At 45.8% G+C, this 17,582-nt stretch overlaps 1 protein-coding gene across 4 annotated transcripts in view; it reads right to left on the reverse strand.

The window, feature by feature from the left end:
- Window positions 1-17,278, reverse strand: part of TMEM106B (transmembrane protein 106B) — a 177,296-nt gene extending 160,018 nt beyond the window's left edge. The window contains exon 1 of one of the 4 annotated variants that reach the window (XM_069648628.1): window positions 17,167-17,278. The gene's annotated coding sequence lies outside the window, so the exon portion shown is untranslated. Of the gene's footprint in view, window positions 1-16,604; window positions 16,816-16,873 lie in introns of those variants that run through there. The other 3 variants (XM_069648626.1, XM_069648627.1, XM_069648629.1) reach the window with 3 other exon arrangements.
- Between the last annotated feature and the right edge of the window lie 304 nt (window positions 17,279-17,582).

A 17,582-nucleotide genomic window follows, 5' to 3' on the forward strand; every position in this document is an offset into this window, starting at 1 on the left:
GAAAATTGCCTCCCAGTGTTTATGTTGGTTGACCTTCTACTAGAACATATCCAAAGCACAGATGAATAGCAATTCTACTGTTCGGGTAGATAGCACCCGAGTTAAGATTTCCCCTTTCAATGCTCCCTCAAACCCAGATAGAAAGGAGCAGCAAGGAGCCAGGGATACTAGGCAGCAAACAGAATTAAAATCCGACCTTCCCTCACAATATGGGAGGCAAAATTTGGGTTTGAAAACCTCTGCAATTGCATAAATGACACTCGGAATTGCTAAATAATTAATTTATATGTGCGGTTAAATAAATGGGGTAAATATGATTTCTAACAGCATCAGCTATGTAAGAACACTAGCAACTACAAGGCAAGGTATCAACAAAGGGCATATAGTTCAAAAATCAACTTGAAAGTAAGAACACAGTGCAGCCAAAATTACACGTTGGAAAGTTGCATTTTCTGCTTTTTACAGTTTTAAATGTCAAAACGGTTTTGAAAAAAAGAAAAACGGGTCAAATTGATAGAATTGGAATGCAGTGTTTAGGCTGGGTGGTAGATGCACATCACAGGGATAATATAAAAGTGAAAGAGTGACTCTAGCTGAATAACTGGATGAGATTTTCAATCTGGAAGGAGATTTGGTTTTGGGAAAATGAAAGCAGTTAACAGAGAAAATCGGTTTGGAAAGAAAGGACAAGTTTTACTTAAACTAGATTATCAAGAAGAGAACGCTGCCCATGAAACAGGTTAAGCAGCCGTCTTAACCCCCTTCACGCCGCGTGTCTCTTTATGTGGAAATTAATTAAATTATTCAAAATATAACTAAGGATTCATGCAAGACAGAAGAATTGCACTAACATTAGAAAATCAAGGACAGGATGCACAGAGAATTCAGACCATCCTAAACAAGTTATCAGGGTATAGATGGGATTACTTAGAGGGTGGAACCAAGACAAGGTATCAAGATAGGGTAGGCTATGTGTTATGGGATGGGGCGATATAGGGACAGCCAAACGGGCTTCTGAACTCAAGGCAATATCTGGTCACTGGTCACCGGGGGGCTCTCCTTGCAGAAAACAGCTGGGCCTATCTGGTCACGACACAGCGGCATGCAGGTAGTGGGGCAAAAAGCCAGTCTGGTCACAAGATACTTTCCAAAAGGGTACCACAGCTTTTCTCCTTTTCTCCCCGAGTTAGTGGGGTTTTGGTGTGGGGTTTAGTTCTGAAGGGTGGTTCTGCCGGGATAGGAAGGCCTGGATCAACTACCCCTTTTCTGGCAGTGGGGTACGGAATCTGCAAGGTGAATCTGGAATGTCTGGATACACAGGAGGTGGAAAATTCAGAAGAGTGTCCTGTCTCGGTGAGCTCCCCCCTTCTTGTAAGGCGGATGACATCACAGGATTATACTGTGGGGCATGCTTAGGCTGGGCATGCCTCTAACAACTGGATTGGTCAGGGGCGATTGTTACCGCCTTGCTGTCAGCCGGTTGGGTTCCAGGGCATGACATCAGATTTATGATGTGTGCTTTACAATGCACAGGATCATATCACAGTCACTTTGGCTAAAACCAGTTATGGCAAAAACATGCACCTTTTTACAGTTGTGGCACTTTTGAAACTTACATCGGCAGATTACATATTCACACAGAGCATCGTAGTCCAACTCCCAAGTTTGTAGGACGTTGTTTCGGCCTTCTAATATTTTTTTGTCATTTTCAGTGGGAAATATTTTACCTAAAATTCTATAACTTTATACATGTCCACATACTATCATAAGGCATGTGAGTACTGAATTTCAAAGTGGCACCATATACACTTTCCTCAGACCATCCAATTTTCTGACATTTCTGTCCCCAACATGCTATGGACAGCCACAATATCTTGTTTTAAAACCACAAAAATTACATTTAAACTGTTAAACTTTTACATTCCTGCTTGGTGCGGTTGCAGAGATAAAAGTCTTAAAAGTGTATTAATAAAATAGTCTTTTGAGCCAGATGGGCAAGCTTTTGTCTCCCATATAAGGAAATACATCCAAATGTTGCTCTGGAGTGGCCTTTGAGGCTCCCCAGTTTAATGTTGAAGGGAGGTGTTACTTGGAATTTCACACGTATGTGTCCCAGAATCTATTTTAACAGGCTAGAGCCCAGACATAAAGTGTGACAAGCGTGCAACATGCTTCCTCTTAGTCCATTCAGAGTTTCCAAGGGGAAGGCCCCTCCTGTTGCCAGCATGCAAATGTTCTTTGAAGCCAAGCAGGAAAACCGGTTCCGTGCCTTCCCCAGTACAGCAAATGCATTTTTTTTTCCTCTGAGCCATAAGCAAGGATGTTGAAATACAACATATTAGATTTCAAACAAAACCCCCCTGACATTTCTAGACAAGGACAGGACATTATTCAACATTACACTTTTAAAACAGACATTTTTCCTGTTTGCAAAAAGCATCCATTGTTACACATGGTTAATTCTGCTAGGATGTCACTTTCAAATGCGGCATTCTTACATCCATTTTCTGAATCTTTCCAAAGCCCCAGTCATGTTTCTAATACACAGGCATCTGTCCAAATAAATATCCCTTGAAACTGACATATGCACTTAGATATAGGGTTTATTTTGAAGAGTTTATCTGGGATACTCTGACGCAAAAAGTCAAGCGTTTTTCCATACGGCTGGGAGAAAAGTTGTTTGTGATTTCACAGATTTTTCCTGCCACAGCCCGTCATTCAATGGAAAATGCTTTCTTTTGCTGGGGCACAACCTGAATATGGCTGGGCATAGCTGGGTCTCACTGGATCAGGACTGTGCATTGTTGAATAGAGAAAAAATAAAAAATAAAAAAATAAATTAAAAAAAAGGCATCAGGGCTGCATCATTTTAAATGTAAAATATTTCCTTTTTCAATGGAAAATTCTGAGCTAGAAGCAACGCAGCACTGCTTTTCAATTCTCTTCTTTGGTGCGCATAAGCAAACACACTGGCAGCCTTTCTCGGTACGCTCCCAGTTTCATCTTGCCCGACAGGTGCTTGGCAAAAACAGCACATTATTATGGTGACAGCAGAACGCAGTTTTAAGGCAAGGCCATAGTGCTCAACAATGCCATTTTGCTGGTAACTGCTGAAGTGCAGATTGGTGATGAGGCGAATTCTGCTGGGGGAGGGGGTGAAATGTACCCCACACTCCTGGGAGGCAAGCTGCCCAATGGCATGGGCAGGGCAGCACCTGGGAAGCACCCAAGCTGCAGAAAGATAGGCTTCTTGGAAGGCTCCACCACTCAGCCCCCTGGACTGCCCCAGAAGGATGGGTCTGCTGGGACATCTGGGGGTGAACCGTGCTTGGCCTGGTTGGTAGGGGCACAGGGCCTGGATGGGACAGCGAGAACTAAGTGGAAAGCAGACAGGACTAGTAAGCATACCAATTCTTACTCGCCAAGAATCAATTATCACTAGCAGGGAGTGAGATTTTCTGCCCTGCCATTATATATGACCCATTATGCCATATGTGTTCTAGAAGTGGCCTTATGCTCCTTTATACATATTCCCAATCAAACATTGCTCCTGGTAGCAGCTGGCACTACAAGGATACATCAGACAGCTACATCTCTGTCTGCAATTCCTGAACCCTGGTAAAACAGACCATGAACAGGGATCTGGGCAATTAGGATATGAAACTGGACATTGGACTGTTAGTGAAAGGGGGCATGATCTCTCAGAACAGAGGTGCAGGAATGGTGTCCAGTCAACTCGTCGAAAAAAAACTGGTCGACGCAATTTGGTCGAAAACCATTTCGTCGAAATTTTTTTTTATTTATATATTTCTTTTTTGGGTTTTCGTTTAGTTAAAAAAGGGGGTTTTAGAGAAAAAAAGGGTGTTGGGGGGGACCCCCCCAAAAAAAAAAAAAAAAGGGTTAAAATAGAAAAAAAAAAATTTCGACGAAATGGTTTTCGACCAATTTGCTTCGACCATTTGTCTGGTCGACCAATTTTTTTCGACGAATTGACTGGCAACCGCAGGAATGAGTGCTTGATCAAAGGTAGGTTTCTTAAACGTTGTGCTAAAATTGTATTCAAGTTTTGATCAGACACCTGAGATGCATTGTACTAGATACTTTTAATGCTATTCAGGAGCTCAGGTATGAGTGTTTTCAAACAGACGGGTACATATGTCACTAATTTTACATGTGATTGAGCATGGAGATTCTGCATGCATTTGTTTCTCTTTATATCAAAGGGACTTTCATCACTAACCGGAAAACTAGTGAAAGTGAATTAATAATAATAATTCACTACGGGAATAGCTTTAAAAGAAATGTCGCAAAGGTTATCAATATTGAAAGGTTGTCTCATCCTCCCCTATCAAGTAGTAGCCACATAGAATTCTGGAAAATATTACAAACATTGTATAAATGATCAATGAGTCATAATCACCAACTTCTGAAGCAGTTTTCTCTTACCAACAGGAAACAACATTATTACATATTTGTATGGCACAAAGATAGCTCTGGACCAACAGAGCACTGTACAAGTCATAGAACAAAACATTGGTAGCCAGAATAACACTATTCCTGTATCGCTTGACACTAACTTGGTCAAAGTAAGTTGAAGTGAGGACATAATACATAACTGTCAGCAAACTGAACTTAAGTGGGCGGGTCCCAGCATGGTTTTGCATTTGGCCATTAGAGGAGGCCTATTGGGGACACCAATCACAAGCAGACTCCACCCTCCACTACTGGCCGCTTCAGTCATGACAGGACTTTTCTTGGTGACACAGACACAAAAGAAGCCAATTCCATGAACAGCTGCTGAACTGCGGGGTACTGCTGGATGGAAAGTCTTTTGTGGCATCCATGGACAACAGTGGCCGGAACAGGAGGAGAATTCCCAAGGGTTTGAAGATGGTTGGGGAGTAGACGACAAGCCGAAGAGATTGAAGCATTACAAGCAGACGTTTTTGGTGTGCCAGTAATTTCTGATATAAAAGACCAAATACTAAAAGAGGTAAAGGATCCTGGGCATAGCAGTATGCACAGATTGATGAGAAAATGATATCCCCTCAAAAGCACAGAAGCCTTTGTCCCAGAAACTGGAGGTTGACAATATCCTGGCCAGCCAGGTGGGGAGGTAGTCAATGGCAGCTGAAGAGGCAGCACTCTGGGTCTCGCCTGGCCCTTACAGCAAATATCTATGAGTCTATAAGGCAGAGACTGTTCTTGGAGAATTCAAGAAAATGTGCAAAGCCATGGAGGACGGTTCAGATTGTGCACCCATCCTTACTGACATGCAAAAATTGGGTGCGCTTTGTCAGACTTATAATATGATGGAGTTAAGGGAAAGCCTATGGCTATGGAAGCAGGCATTTCGGCTAGAAGCCATGGTCACATACAGGATTGGAAGAGTGAAGGCTCACACAAATCCACTGCCCGGAAAATTCCCTATGAAGGACTTATGGTTTTTGCTGACTCCTTAGATAACAAAGATTTTTTGAGCTGATAAATATGCTGGGAATCCTAGAGGTAAAGCTACTTCCTATTCAGGGTGGAAGTTTTTGGGGTCCAAGTCTCAGGATCATTCTCTGACTTGCAGAACAATGTCCTTTCAATTATCTTATGGATTTCAAAGCCTTCTGGGCAACGATCTCAGGAGCCTACTACCTTGTGGCCATACACCCCTGCCAGAGGATGTTTCTCATGTTTGCAGTAGGGGCACTCACATCCAATTCCAGGTTATCCTCCTTGGGATAAATACAGCTCCAATGTTATTCATGAAAATGGGGCTCCCCTGGTGGCTCACATTCATCTGCATGACTGGTCAATCAAAGTAGATCTCAGGGGATTTGTGTAAGACTATCTTCTTCTGGTCTCTCAGGCCCTGCAGGTCATGGGGCATATGGGCTCTTGAATTTTCTTGTCCCTTGGGCTCATCTCCACCACAGAACACTGGTATTGTATCTTCTGGGTCACTGGATACTAACCTAAGTCCCAGATTCCAGTTTCCCAGGACTTAAGGAGGTGCTTGTTCTTGTGGTTCACCAGTTGCGACCTCAGAAGGGGTATTGAATTGGATTGCCCCCATAAGGACTATCCTTACTACAGCAGCTATGGATGGTGTCCCATGCTGGGGTCCCTGGTAGTTCAGAAGAAATGGAGTCCGGAGTAGTCTCTCAGATCCTCAAACGGAAAGAATGGTCAGCCATAGTTTTGTCCTTGAAGAGGTTTGCTGTTTTGATCAAGGGCAAGGCTGTACTAGTCTGGACAGACACCACCACGGCTTACGTTAACTGCGCAGGGCGAGGTTCTGGATTGTGGTCCTGGACTGGGCATGGGGTCCTGGGGAGATGTTCACCTCACCTTCTGTCCTTATAAGCACCCCATATCAGGCGGGTGGAGAATCTCAAGACAGATCGCCTCAGCAGGGAGTTTCTAGCCACTCAAGATTGTGTCAGACAGGACATTTTCAGAGATCGGTCTCAGATTTGGGTGCCCAGCAATAGATCTCTTTGCCGCCCCTTCCTCGCAAAGCTTCCCCACTTCTTCTTCAGGTTCCAGATGGCAGGGGCCTGGGTGAAATGGATCCTTCGATTCTGGTGTGGCATCAAGGGTTCTTTATGCATTCCTTCCAATCCCGATTGATTCTAAGGGTAATTCAGAAGATCAAACAGTACAGGGCATTGGTGACCGTGGGGTTATCTTTTTGGCATCAGATGGGGTGGTTCCCTTCCCTCCTGAATATACAGTTACAGACAGAGTGGAACCTCCGATGTGGCCATGCCCTCTACAAGCCAGTCAGGGCTTGAGGTAGCTAGGAAAACAATATTCAGCCTGGAAATTAAAAAGGGAGAGGCTAAGGAATTAGGGGTTTTCAGATCAGATTGTAAACACTATTCTCCACTTGAAGTACCATTCCACTTTGAAAGTCTATGAGAGGAATTAGGGGAACTTTGTAAAGTGGTGTGAAGGATCCAAAATGTCACCTCTGCTCTGTGGTATCCTAGCTGTGCTGCAATTCCTTGAGAAGAGGTTTGACAGGGGTTTGCAGGTTTTTGCTCTTCAATCCCAGTTGGAGTGTCTTCGAGATCTCAAAGGAGCTGCATAGCAGGTTCCTCCAGGGCCCCTCTTTAGACCTACAAGTATGATTAATAGCAAACTTCACACAAAAAAACATTGTTTCGGATTGTGATTACCTCGAAAGTTAGGTGAAATTAGGGCTTTGTTCTGTAACCTCTCTTTCTTTGTATATTTCCTGAAGCTGTGGTATTGCGCTGTGACACAAAATGTGTTCCCAAGATAGTTTCCAAGTTTTACACTTCTCAAGATGTGGTTCTTCCATCTGGTTTGTTGTGTCTCACTGGACCTTTCCCCATTCTTCTGCTTAGGTATACCTTAGTAAGTACTTGGATGAGGAAGAGGGGCATGGAGGTAATACTTGGATTACTTACCAATAATATTCATTACTCCTAGTTCTACTCTTCCTCGTCACATTACTGACGACCCTTCCCTCCCGCCTTGGGTGAGGACGGTCCGATGATCTGGCTTGGTAAATGGATAATTAAGGATTTGTGTGTAAGTAGGGGGTTTATACCTCTAGTAAGAAAGGGAAAAGAAATCCTGTCAGGGAGGCAAAGAGTAGGACTAGGGGTAATGAGGGTTACATGCGAGTAATTTGAGCATTTGCCATCTGCGACTTCAGAGAACAATTCTTTTTGCCCCACTATGCATCAGTAGCCAAAATCCAAATACCATAATGTAGATAATTTGCTTAGATGGGCTGTTAAATTATAACTATGCACCCCACCACACACCTTGTGGTACATTACAAGAAGTAGATGCGAACAACTTTTAGCAGGCATGAATTTTTTCTGCCTCATGCAAAATGGCATGTTACTACTGCACTCCTTACAAGCTATTGGCCAGTTTGCTGCCTGTGAGTTAATCTGGTATCTACTGGCAGTAGACATGTGGTATTTAACTTATCGTGAACAGAGTCCTGAGACGGTAAGTAAACCATGGCAAATCCCAATGTTGGACATGCATGAGAAAGATGAGTAAAAACAGTACGCACTGGCCTTCGCACAGATTGGGGGTTGGAGGATCCATGTTGATATCGTCTGAGGATCACATTCTGTTGTCTGTTGGACATGAAGCAATCTCTCGAACAAATTCAACCAAAATAGTTTCATCAGGATTCTAATTGTACACAGTCTACGTCGAAACTTGCTTAAGAGCTGTATGAAATGCTCCTAAATTAGTACCATAAACATACACGTTCTGCAGTTTCTTCAAACAAAAGAGCGTTTTTTTTTATTTGTCTTTCGAAATCTTCCACGTGCCTTCGAAAACAAGAATTGAAAACAAAAAAAAACAAAAACACTTTAATGTAGTCGATACCATTTTTCTGTAAAGTGCCAAAAAGAAAAAACATTTACAAAGTGAAATCAGTGGGCTTTGGTACTGTAACGAATCAACTTCCGGGGCACCAGTGGCCTAGGTATGAATACCGGTTTCTAAACCATCAATCAACCCCACACCGCTAGTACACAAGAAGGGATCCAAACAGATTGGAATACAAGTGAATTATAAGACCTCCATGTCCAATTTTGGTAACGTGGCCGGAACGGCAGGCTCATGTCCACAAGGTCCTCAACACAGTGAAAATACCATTATTACCCAATGATAAAAGGGACTGTCCAGTCAAGGTTGTATAGAAATATCTACAACAGACAGTACTAGCACACTACAATTACAACCCACACTGTAAATGAACACAGAGGATAGACAGTTTCACAATGAAAGGGATATGATTGGGTATTATGCGTGTTATAAATAACCTGAGGTTTCTAAGCGCAGATCAGGGGATCAAACCTATGTGGCTCTGTGTCTTGTTTCCAAGGCAAACACGTTTCCGCTGAGCTATCCTTCCAGGGCATACACTCTGGATACTGATAGGAGGGTAGTTGGTAAAGTAATGTCTTGGTTCCAGCACCAAAGCAGCAAAGGGTCCCAACTGTCTCTAGTGGCCTTCGGAGATGGCCCAGGGGGGCAGAACCACAATGTATCTGGTGCTGAAGAAGTTCTTGGTGCACAGCAGCGTCAAGGCGGTTTCAGAGTGCTTTTCAGCTCTTGAGACAGAGTTAGTGGTGGGAGACCCCTGTGGGTACCAAGCGGCCAGCAGTTTGGCAAGCGAGGCTGGACGGACATTTGCAGACTGTCCGGCACGGCGGCTCGTGGCCAAGAATCATTGTCTCTGTGCTGGCTGGCAGATATGGAATGCTGGTCGAGGCGTCCCGGATGGCTCTGGCGACTGCAGCATGACAGCAGTCAGTGGTGCAGCAGGATGCGGTTTGATGACTCCACTGTCTCGAAATTGTCCTTAACAAGATGGATGCTGGATGATGCTAGTGTGGCACTTCTCCTAGGTTCTTTGCAGGGCTTGTGTCCTTTCAAGGCAGATGGCCCAAAGCTCAGGAGGGTGTTCGCAGGCAACGGCCACTTCCCACCTAGGAAGATTTCTGTCAGAACCTGGCAGGGCAAGCGGTGTGCTGGCTAGGTACCGGTTCTGGAGCTGGATGGGTCCTCTGAGTCTGGGATCTCCCTCTGTTCCCTGGGAGATGTTTAGGGGAGGGATCTTTCTTCCCTCTTGGATCTCCTGGCCTTCCTTAACTGGCGGAAGATGTAAGGTAGACTACCTTCAGCTCCAGTCCAAATGTGTCCTTCTTACTCCTTGCAAAGTCTTCAGATGATCTGCTATGTGAGGGTTTCAGCCCTCTTTTAAAGCCAAATGGGCCCTAGTGATTGGTGTAGGCTAGGCCTACCTTAATGAACCAATTCTGGGTCCCCACCAACAATCTTGCTCTGCAACAGGCCAGACAAGGGGGTGACAACATATACCCAACTCCCACCCATCTTCCTGTCTGTTGTAGATCAAAGTGTCTCTCTGGTTAACTGAGCCCTCTGACTCTTGATTAAAGCACAGGTTTTCCTTTGAAGTATGTGCTGGGAGCAGAATTCCTGTCTCCCCAAACCACATTCTTCTCCCCTCTGAAAGGGGTCAGCTCTGCAGGGGCTTGCCTATGGTATATAGTGGACCCAGACAATGTTACTTCCTTTCATACAGAGGGGTGGGAACTAGCTTCAAGGCGACACATTGCGCACCAAAGGGGTGTTAGTCCCGCCTTCCTGTTGTCTCTCCAGCAACCAAGCCCAATCGGAAGGCTTGCCTTAATTAGCTCCAATAAGTATGCACTGCCACCAACTGGAGAACAAAGGAATGCAGATAGATGGAGCCTTTGATATTTTAATTAGGCTGCTGATGGCTGGAGGACGGTGTGCCTTCCCCCTTCTTGGAATATTATGATGTACCCAGGGCTGTCACATTCCATGTGACTATGACAGGGAAAGACAGCGCCTGTAGGCTGCCTTTTCCAAGAGTACAGGTGCCTATGTGTTAGGTTCAGGAAGCAGATGAAATGGGTAAAGAATGGCCACACTCATTTCTCTGAGGTTGGTCTCCCATCATTCATTTTCATACATCAAAAAAGCCCAAGCTAGCGCACTCTCCCTATCTGGATGGTCGAATTCCTCACAATTACATAAGCCCAAGTGGAGAGAGTCAATTGGATGGACAGTGCAGTGACAACAGAAATGAACACCAAGTGTGACTGTGACTGTGACACACACACACACACACACACACACACACACACACACACCCCCCCCCCCCAAAAGTGTTGCATGGTTTACCAGGCCTGCCCTACCCTAACCAAAGAAGCAGCTATTTAAAAACTTCAAAGAAACAACGACATCAGTGGTGCACTGGTGTTTTATGAATGACCTTTGCACTGAGCCAGACTATCCAAGGAGTGGTCAGATCCCTTAATCTAAATGTTATTTTAAAAAAAAAGTTATTTGATGTATGCTTACTATTTGCGTTGTTCTGTTTTAAACGTCAACATCATATATTTGAGTCAGAGCTCATGTGTTTTCTGATAAATATTGAATATGAACCAATGTAAACATTATAAAATGTAGGTTTGGAAAGAGTACTTGAGTAGTATGGTTAAAAGAAGTGTTTCATTCTGACATGAAGCCCCTACAATGTAGAACAGTGTAGCTCGAGAGTATAGTGGGCAATGTTAAGCTATAAACTATGGATGTAGGAGATAATGCAGGGGTAGATTAAGAGAGACCCGTCTCTGGGCAATGTTGAGTGAGGTGGGAGGAATCCTCATACAGGAAGAATGTCTCATGCACAGTACTGTAGGTCATGTTTCGTAATATTTGTTCTTAGAATATAGTGTTTTCTCAAGATCACAATGCTGGTCTGTGTCAAAACATTCACTTTCCAATTGCTCAACTTGATTGCCACACAAAAGCTACAGGTGGACTATTTGGCCAAGATAACAAGCTGACACTACAATGAATCCCCCCACCCAACCTCAGTGCTGACTACTGTGCACATTTCTTTCTTCCACAATATTTATCACAGAATAACACAAGAGCAAAAAAGTTTGGCTCCAAGATTAATTTATAGAGTTGTGCATATGTGTTTTAAAAAACAGCTTCCTTTTACTCAAATATGGAATTTTTCAAGGCACGTTGTTTGCTTAATGCAATGATACCAATTTAAATTGCATAGTTTGTAAAACGATCATCTCTGCGATTTGAAATCTCCTATTGTATGCAGCACTGCACACATTCAAACCTTGAATTTCGGAAAATAAGTATAGCAAACATTTTTATGTCGGCGATTAAGCTAAGCAAACACTTCTGCATACTTGTCAGAATTTGCTTTGTCGTCCTCATCCATCCAGGCACACGTTTTGCTACAGTGTAGATGTTTGTGTAACATATTAAGTTAGGCAACATCTGCTTGATCTATATGCGCTATCCTGTTTGAAGAAGATGCCATAACGCCCCATTTCGAACTGTTATTTTGCATCATATTGATATGTCTACATATTGATTTGAGATGCTTGAGCAGTGGTCGAAGTGGGCTGGAGCGGTGCTCCTCTACTTTTTTTAATGAAGTTTTACTGTTCATATACTAAGAAACTGCTCCAGAATGGTTTCGTTTTAAAATAAAAGTTTAGGAAGACGTTGAAACTTGCACTTCAGTGCACTGCACTGAACGTTCTCTTAAACAGCAGCCAAATTGGTTTGGGTGTTTGTGTGTGGTGATGCAGTTTGAAGAGCGCGGAAGGCCAGGGACCATTGTTCCACTACTTCTTTTCATACAAATCGACCATTGCATTTGATAAATTATAAGGAAGGCTTTATCTAACATTCCAGTGCGTTATGTGTGTGACCTTGTTTTATGATCACATTGCTTCACTATCTCCTATCCTTCTCCAATCACTAAATCTGGCCGGAAGAAACTTAAGAAGGACATACTGGGCTCCAACCCAGGCCTTCCTATTGCAGACACCTATGTCCCGGCTTCTGCCAGAGAGACCATCACTGACATCCTCTTCTTCGTTAACTCACCTGATCTATGGACTCGCTACATGGTCGGCTTGGTCTCTCCTATCGCCTCTTCTCCCATTAATTCTGGTACTCGCTGGGAGGTTCTCAATGACCTCATCACCATTTCCAGAGTCATCATTAATGTTTATCTCAATGGCACCATCATGGTGCAGGGTCCTCAACCCAACCTTCTTCTCACAGAGAGGCTCCTCCCTCGCCTCTCTAACCTCACCTCTCCCTCTGGCCAGGCTCCCTTGCCGGCTGCGCCTTCCTCCTCCTCTACACAGGATCCCTTGCCTCCTGTACCTTCCTCGTCCTCTGTACAAGTGCCCGTGCCCTGCTAAACTGCCCCGGCTCCCTTGCCGGCCTTGGCTCCTTTGCCATCCTCCACTATCCCCCTGGTCCATATGGGTTTATAGGGAAAATGTCTACTGCAAAAAAGGCAAAAAAAAATGTAGACATTTTTTTTCGAACTGTCTTTTTTTTTTTTTTAAATGGGGCTTCCCCTAAACCCCCATTTATTTTTACTAGCTAGACCCCAAAAAAACATACAAATAAAAAAAAACATATTTGAATTTTTTTGTTCAACATTTTTTTTGTGACATTTTTGCATTCGACTTTTTGCAGTCAACATTATAACTGGACACCATCCATATGCCACCCTCTGGGGTGACCACTATCCCCTGTGCCCTCCCCCCGAAGAAAGACCTTCAAAGATGGCAAGCTGCTCCGAATTGCCACCCTCAACACCCACTCTGCCATCAAACACTCATCTGACCTCTCAAACCTCCTTGAACTGATGGATCTTGATGTGCTCGCCATCTCGGAGACCTGGTTCAAGGATAGCTCCGTCACAAGCTTTGGCACATTACTCCCTGAAGGCTACAAAGTACTCTCTGTGCCCAGGCCTAAAAAGACAGCTGGGGAGTAGCACGTATCTTCCCAGAATGGACACCTGTGTCCATCATCCCTACTCAGGCCTACTCCTTCTTCGAGTGCCTACTCTGCAGACTCTCACTATCCCCAAAATCTTCTCTCACTATGGCCACATTCAATCGGCCACCAGGTCAGTCCATTCTCTTCATGGGCTGACCTGGCTTCCTCTCTACTTTCCTCCTCCTCTCAACTCCTCCTTTTGGGTGATCTTAACACCAATCTGGCCTCTCCCGACTCCTCAGGAACTTTCTGCAACCTCTGCGACTCTCTCGCACTTTCTATCCTTCCCTCTGGCCCAACACACACCTGAAGCTCTCCTCTCCTCTTGCAGCAATACATACGACACAGCCACTTGGCTACAGAGTCACCAGACATGTGAAAATATTGACACTGGCTGCTTTTGCCTCCACCTACTCTCCTCCGCCTATTCCTCCGGTTGACTCTCACCCTGACACAGCCCTCGCTAACCTCAATCTCTATATCACCAACACTCTTGGCATTCTTGCCCCCGTCAGGAGGGTCTGAGTAAAGCCTTCCAAAAAGTGCAACTCTTGGTACGACTCTAGGGAAGCTGAGCGGAAATGGAATGCATCAGGCGAACCATCTGACAAACTGGCCTGCTGCCTCCTGCAAAAGGAATTATCGAATTTCCATCCGCACCAAGAAAAAAAGAGTCTTTATTCAAGGCTGCATCTATGTGGCCTCAAACAACACGGCCGAACCTTTCAAAGTCTGCTAAGAACTGGCCAATCTGGCAGCAGCCTCTTCTTCTGTCACACCCACCAAGGACCTTTGCTCGGCTCTGGCTGCACACTTCACCACAAAAACCCAAGACACCCTTTCCACCCTCTCTTCAACACCACAGCATACACCAACACTGGAGCCTCCCTTGCCCCCCCTCCTCTTACCCCCTCTTCTCTTTTGCCCGTCACACCGGATGAAGTAACCAGACAAATCTGATCTTTGAAAATCGAAACAGGTGGACCCCTGCCCCTCCAAAACCATCAAAGACAATATCGACTCCATCGCCCCAGCTTTGGCTGATCTCTGCAACCTCTCCTTTTCATCTGGAGCCTTCCCAACTGCCCTGAAGCACTCCCTTGTGCACCCTTTGCTCAAACAACCCTCTGCCGACCCCTCCATCAAACAATCTACCGCCTATCTCCATCACTCCTTTCTTGGGCAAACTCCTGGAGAAACTAGCCATCTCTCAGCTGACCCTCCACATCAAATCTATTGATTCCTTCCACGACCATCAATCTGGCTTTAGAGCAACCATAGGCAGAGAAACTGCTCTTCTGAACACCCGTGAAGACCTGCTCTCAAATCTTGACACTAACACCCCCTCTATCCTCTTTCTCCTGGACCTCTTCTCTGCCTTCGACACAGTTAACCACGACATCCTGATCGCACATCTCCGCGACACCCTGGGAATCACAAGCCAGGCTCTGGCATGGTTAACCTCCTTCCTCTCCGACCGGCCATCCCAGGTGGAACACTGAGCCTTTCACTCGACTATCACTCTCTCAACCTTTGGCGTTCCTCAGGGGTATAACCTATCCCCCTGGTTTTCAACGTCTATATGGCTGCCCTAGCGCCTCTGATCAACACTTTCACCTCTAACTTCCAGTGCTATGCGGATGACACTCTTATCTTTCAGGCTGCCCTCAGCCATCACCTCCTCCTCACTCATATCTGATTGTCTGTCCGCTATTCAGTCTTAGTGTGCTGCAAACGACCTCTGCCTCACCGCCGCTAAGACTGAGATTTTTAGCATTGGGACCCATGCTCCTGCTTTCCCACTTTCGCTCTGGTCGGCCTCACTTGGCCCTGCGTCCGCACCCACCTGCGAAGGAAGAAACCTCTCACATTTCAGATATCTCTAAAAAGTCTATCAGCTACACCTCATCAGAGGTACTCTACCTTTTCCCACTTTCCCCCAGAAGCTCATTGTCCCCAGACCTCTGGTGCTCTCCAGGATGGACTATTGCAACAGCCTCTTCTTGAATCTCCTTTCTCATCTGTGCCCTTTGCAACTCATCCAGAACAGAACTGCAAGCCTCATCCTTGGCCTCAATCTCAGGAACTGCATCTCTCCGTCACCTGGCGGCAAGGATCAAATTCAAGACCCTTTACATTGTTCACAAGGCTTTCTGGGGCCTGGGACCCACCTACCAGCAACGCGGTCTACCTCCAACATTCTGCAAGTGAGACGGTTCTCCAAGCAGAGATTTGGAGGGAGATCCTTATCCTCAGCAGGTGTCTCCCTCTGGAGTAACCTCCCTGCCATCCTCTGTCTTGAGCCAGACCTTAAATTCTGGAAACTCCGCAAGACTTTCCTCTTCTAATCTCTACCCTGCTAACTTACTTCTCAGCTTTTTCCCTCTCTCCCTCCTCCTCTGTACAGCATGCTAACTGGCCGCCCGGTGTACCTCAGAGTCCCACTGGTCCCCGGCACCCCCGCCAGTCCTCCCTCACACTTGCCTCAGGGCCTGACGCCCGACACCCTACCCCACTCAATGCACTTGAGAAATTAACCCAAGAGAGTGTCTCTCTCTGCACTTACCCCAGTCCCAACCGACCGGGTGCATTCCCCCTCCCAGTGACCATCCGTGCACTTGCTCGATCCATACGCACTGCACCGAAGATCGTAGGTCTGTTCTCCCTTGTCTTCACCCCTTAATTGCACTCTTAAATCTGCAGAATCGCTGTCAGGCCCATTTGCTTTCCCCCAATCTTAAATGTACTTCTTACGCATTTACTCTGCCTGTGCAGACTATTATCCCACCGAAGCACAGGGCAGCCATTGTATGCAAGGCATACACATTATCTGATGGAGACAGGCACACAGCAAGCAACATTGGCATGCAGAGAGCAACAGACACGGTGGCATCTGCATAGCGACAGCCAGCCAAGCACGTCCTAAAAACACCGTCACAACATCTGATAATCCATTTATGGATGGGAAGCCGAGGAGAACCCCTGGGCATTACATCCCCTCCGGGGAAGAAAGCAACTTCTAAAATTAATCCGCGTGCCTGGAGAAAAACAATGACTCTGCAGCTAAGGGATGGTGGTCGTTGGTGCACGGACTAATGCGCGATTTTAGCAGCGTTAACCAAAAGGAAAAAGCCGTCCCTGGACTTGAGAGTAAATAAAACAAGGTGAAGTCTATGAAATCGGGTAATGTAAAGAAAAAGAGTGCGGACACAAACCTTACAATTGGTGTGGACTGTCCATCGAAAATGGATACATGTGGAGAGCCAAACTCCGTCACAGAGAAGGGGTTCCTGCGACCAAAGTGCAGCAGCACTGACCCCAATAAACGGAATAGATTACCCCTCCCCTCCCCAAAAACCGGCCAAGTCGCCCGATTCCCTCTTCCCAGCGACCCCTAGAGACCGACGCACAATAGGCGGAGCCAGTAATCTCCCCACATGCACCGTGTGCCCTCGCCGCCCGCCTTCCCGGGTCTGTAACTCACCAGTGGCGCCGTCCCTGGGAGTTGCGGCGGAGGCCGTCTGCAGCCGGTGTGTGCAGCCTCCTCGGGTTGTGGCAACAGAACAGCCGAGGACAGCTTCCTCTTGCAGGCTTGCCTGTCGCGCGCGGGCGGGCGGGCGGGTGTCGGCTCCTGCTCGCTCAGCTGTCACGCTCTCTCCCCAGCCTCTGTTTACCAATCTCGGGGCCCCAGCAGTGAGTGGGGCGACGTTCTGAGCATGCCCAGTGCATCCGGCAACTGGAGGAACACAATGTATTCTCCTTGTTTACTTTACTCACCTGTACAATGCCGGTGCTGGGCAAAAGTGCAAATCTGTCAGCTGACCTCCGTTGCCTTATGCGAAAAAATATATAAACAACCCGTCACCCAGTGATGACATCATTGTGTATTTTTTTCTTTTTTTTTTTTGGTTATAGCTGCTTACATCTGTGATCGCTTGTCTGGAACATGGGTGGTTTGGCAGCAGGATTCAAATCTTCATTGCCCACTAACATCGTTAGTTAAGTCTGTCTGTCAATCGGCGTCGTTGGAAAGAATGTTTTTGCGTGTAGATTTTCCAGCCTTACAAAAGTGAATGCAGGTAAAATGGTGTAGAGTCAAATGGAAGGATGGTGCCAACTGCCAATTGCATTTCATGTGCTAACAATGCGACTATGAGTGTGTAAATAGGTGCCAGGGCACAGCTATTTCCTCG

This window comes from Ambystoma mexicanum, chromosome 2q (genome assembly GCF_040938575.1).
Source record: "Ambystoma mexicanum isolate Mex_15411 chromosome 2q, UKY_AmexF1_1, whole genome shotgun sequence".
Lineage (NCBI taxonomy): Eukaryota > Metazoa > Chordata > Amphibia > Caudata > Ambystomatidae > Ambystoma > Ambystoma mexicanum.